At 48.4% G+C, this 4,508-nt stretch overlaps 1 non-coding gene across 1 annotated transcript; it reads right to left on the bottom strand.

The window, feature by feature from the left end:
• Nucleotides 1-436: 436 nt before the first annotated feature.
• On the bottom strand, nucleotides 437-508 carry trnae-cuc (transfer RNA glutamic acid (anticodon CUC)). Its single transcript has one exon. It is a non-coding gene; the product is annotated as a tRNA-Glu (tRNA).
• Between the last annotated feature and the right edge of the window lie 4,000 nt (nucleotides 509-4,508).

The following is a 4,508-nucleotide window of genomic DNA, read 5'->3' as shown; positions in this document are numbered from 1 at the left end:
GGATTCGTCGCAGAAGCAATAATGCAGAGACTCGAACAAACAGCCCTTCCAACGATCCACCCAAACTTTGGGTCCACTACAGTGATGACACTTTTGTCATCAAAAAATGAAACAAATTAGAGGAAACCTACAACACCATCAACAATATTCTCGCTGACATAAAATTCACAAAAGAGGAGAACAACAACAAAGTGTCATTTCTCGATGTCACAGTAGAGCAAACAGTCAATGGTAAATTCAAAACAGCCTCTACAGGAAATCAACGCATACGAACCAAGTACTTAACTCCAGAAGCAATCATCCCTCCACATACAAACAAATCTGAATCAGGACACTATTTCAACGAGCCACGACACACTGCAGCACCCAGGAACGACTATAAATAATTACACAGCGCATTTAAGAAGAATGGGTAGCCTGCACCCCTGAAAATGGTTTCCCTGACCGGGAATCGAACCCGGGCCGCGGCGGTGAGAGCGCCGTATCCTAACCACTAGACCACCACGGAGATGTAAATGCATGATGTCAGATCTACTGAAAATGACTTACCTGCCCGAAAAACGAACCCGGGCCGCGGGAGATCGAAGGCTTTCACCTGTTCATCCACCAATGTCATTTCTTGTATCCATTGCTCCCGATGCGGTCTCCTCTGCATTGGGGAGGCTGGAGACTCCTCGCAGAGTCCAGTCACGGCGCTTGAGGGGATACCTCCAGGACACCCGCAACAATCAACCCCATCGCCCTTTGGCCCAACATTTCAACACCACCCCTCCCACTCTGCCGAGGACATGCAGGTCCTGGGCCTCCTCCATCGCCGCTCCCTCCACACCCGATGCCTGGAGGAAGAACGCCCCATCTTCCGCCTCGGATAAATTCAAACCCAGAACATTAATGTAGACTTCACCAGTTTCCTCATTTCCCCTCCCCACACCTTACTTCAGTTCCAAACTTCCAGCACAGTGCTATCCTCATGACCTGTCCTCCCTGCCAATCTCCCTTCCCACCTATCTGCTCCACCCTCCTCTCTGACCTTTCACCTCCATCCCCACCCCCATTCACCTATTGTACTCGTTGCTACCTTCGGCCCAGCACACCCCCACCCCCACCCCCCAATTTATCTCTCCGCCCTGGAGGCGTCCTGCTTCCATTCCTGATGAAGGGCTTTTGCCCGAAAAGTCGATTTTCCTGCTCCTCGGAAGCTGTCTCATCTGCTGTGCTTTTCCAGCACCACTCTGATCTAAACTCTGGTTTCCAGCATCTGCAATCCGCACTTTTGCCTTCCCAATAAACCCAGTGTGTCGATTTCACATCAACAAACTGACACAAGCAGACACAACGTGTGCAGAAACCCGAGCCACATTACTTTACATAAAAGACATCTGGGAAATGATGTCCAGACAACTCAACGCTCTCAGCATCATGGTAGCCCACAAACCTACCAATACACTGAAACAGCGGCTAATGAACCTGGAATAGCCTATACAAACAACCCGCAAACGAATGTTATTTACAAAATACCATACAAGGAAATATATACATGAACTCTGCCGCACAGTTCTCTGTGGCAAGAAATGCTGGGATGAGATAAGGAAGATTTTTTTCAGCCAAAACGAATCGGCACTGACTGGACAGCCATTTACAATCAACGCTGTCAGGCCAGGATGGAAGATCCAACAGGATGAACAGATGTCTTATTTCCTGAAGATTTACAAACCTGAGACTAGGTTTTGGTATTTGTTCCCTTTCCACTCCCAGGAGCCGCAGAGGTTGTGCTGGTGAGTTGGGGAAAGTGAAATGTGCCCGTGAGCAGCGTGTGGGGCTATTTCAGCTTCCCCTCCTCCGACAGCGCTGTGACGTGTCTCTGATGTTCTCAGGGACACTTACGGACGCGAGACAGTGAAAAGAGTCTCGTTCCTGCAGATCAGGAATTCAAACCGTATGCCGGCTTCAGGACAATGAGAAAGATTAATTGGGGAGTGTGAAGAAGCTGTGAGCTGCATTTCAAAGAGGTAGGTGGAGTCAGATGCGTCATCCATTGCGCCCTGGCACTGTGCGTACCTGACGCCGCCATGATGCAGAGTTCTGACGTTAACATGGACATGCGCAGCAATGGGAACATTCACAAGAGGAACAGCCAAAGATAATCGCCATCATGGCTTCCCTTCCATTGTCCCAACTTTGTGAAGCAGTATCTTTCACTGGCAAATAAAACACCTTTGTCCTCAGGTGCCTGCTTCATTTTGATCACGACTTCACGCCCCTCACTGTTCTCGTCTCATTTCCAAACACTTGGCTCATATCCTCAAAAGCAGCTCTGTGGGTATCTGCTTGTTCCACCCTGACAGGCAGTGGGTTGCAGATACCCACCAGTCCCAATGTGAGTGAAATACTTTTCCCCCTCCACTGATTTGAATCTTAAAGAAGAAGCCGGGGAGCAGTCTTCCTTTCTTTTTGACGACATTTCTCAACTGTCGTCGGCAAGGTTCACACCTGCGTGGGGAAACCGCAATCGATCTCAAATCCATCGTATTAACCAGTCGACCCACGAATAAAGAACCACACTGACAGCTTCATTTCCCAGGTCTCTCTGCCTGTGGAGCTGAGAAATAGTGGGTTATTGCTGGGTTTGTTTGAATACAATCACCTCACAGGTTTCGAATGGGTTACATATCTGCACATGGCGAGTCTGGTTGTTTCATTACGAAAGATGAAATAAACTTTCAGTTAAAAGCAAAAACAGAAATTGCAGGAGCAACTCAGCAGGTCAGGCACCATCGGTGGAAAGAGAATCAGAGAGAATATTTCAGAACTCTGTTTTCTCCCACAGGTACTGCCAAACCTGCTGAGTTTCTCCAGCAGCTCCTCTTTGTGTCTCTGATTCTCAGCACCCGCAGTCCTTTACGTTAGAAATTAAATCAATTCAGCTTCATGTGCAGGAATGAGAATCCTTTCAATTTCCCAAAAAAAATGGCAGTGATTTCAAGGCATTTGGAAAAAAAAGTAAAAGTGACATTAGGAAGAACACTTTCTGGAGCGGAGCTTTGTTGGAACACTGCTGCATGTCTGAGACAGAGATGTGGGCCAGGGAACAGGGTGGCGTGTTAAAGTGACAGGCAACCAGAAGCTCATCGCCTCTGGGGGGGCTCATACCACCAACCTTTACGGTTAACAGCCGAACGCGTTGACCAATTGCGCCACTGAGACAGGCGATGACATGGGCTGCGCCATCGCTTTGGGGAGGCTATTAGTGAATTCATAATTCAGCCTCCCGGCCTCGAATTCCAGTTGTCGTCTATCAGTTTTACTTTTCCATAATAAAGCCTGGGACATTCATTGTGGAGACACCGGGGGCAGGCTGGAGACACATCCATGTCAGGAGGAACTAGCTTTCTTACTCCGGGCCGTCACCCTTCGAGCCTTTCCGTGTTTTGCCTGTTCCCGAGTTCTCTCATTGGCTCGGAGGCGAGAAGGGGTTTTTTTTTTTTAGATTTAGATTAGATTACATTACAGTGTGGAAATAGGCCCTTCGGGCCAACAAGTCCACACCGACCCGCCGAAGCGTAACCCACCCATACCCCCTCCATTTACCCCTTACCTAACACTACGGGCAATTTAGCATGGCCAATTCACCTGACCTACACATCTTTGGACTGTGGGAGGAAACCGGAGCACCCGGAGGAAACCCACGCAGACACGGGGAGAACGTGCAAACTCCACACAGTCAGTCGCCTGAGGCGGGTATTGAACGCGGGTCTCTGGTGCTGTGAGGCAGCAGTGCTAACCACTGTGCCACCGTGCCGCCCTCGGGTTTGAATTCCTGATGTGCAGGAACGACAATTCTTTCAATGTCTCAGATCAGTTCATGTCCCGAGAACATCAGAGTCAATCTCCCGACCTCTTCAACAAGGGGACAGTGTCTGGACTGTCTCTACTCAGTCGGACAGTTCATCCTTCATTCTCCTCTGAATCCGCTTCCCAAAGAGTTTCTAAAGATTCACAAAGCTGGAGACTGGGATTTCTGTTTTGCTTCATGAACATTTTTCCATTTCGTAACTGACAATATTTTGCCAAAACATCTTCCCAATTGTACGCCATGATTCATTTCCAGGGATGAGGAATTTCCATTTTGGAGAGACATTCCCAAGGTTGCGGATGTTTGCTTTGGAGCAAAGAAGGTTAACTGGAGATTTCCTGGGTCTGTTGATCATGATGGGAGAAGAAGCGGTGGGAATGGGCAGATTAATGATCAGAAGAATCAATTGCCACTGACCAGAGTCAGTTACCAGAGGACAGGGATTGAAGTTCTTGAATGAAAAGCAGCACTTGTGCCGAATAAACATAGAGAATACTGCAGAAAGCCAACAGGTCGAGCAGCATCTGTGGAAAGGTAAACAGAGCTGACGTTGTGAGGCTGGTAAGTTGTTTGTTCACAACCCGACTTTCCTGCATGGCAATCAATTCCCAGACATGAGAAAACTGGATTTTATCGAGACGGGTTTTGTGAAGTT

This window comes from Chiloscyllium plagiosum, unplaced genomic scaffold (assembly GCF_037043375.1).
Source record: "Chiloscyllium plagiosum isolate Xiang-an unplaced genomic scaffold, Cpla_swu_hap1 HiC_scaffold_27, whole genome shotgun sequence".
NCBI lineage: Eukaryota > Metazoa > Chordata > Chondrichthyes > Orectolobiformes > Hemiscylliidae > Chiloscyllium > Chiloscyllium plagiosum.
Note: the sequence above shows the minus strand (reverse complement) of the source record. Positions and strands in the feature narration are given on the sequence as shown.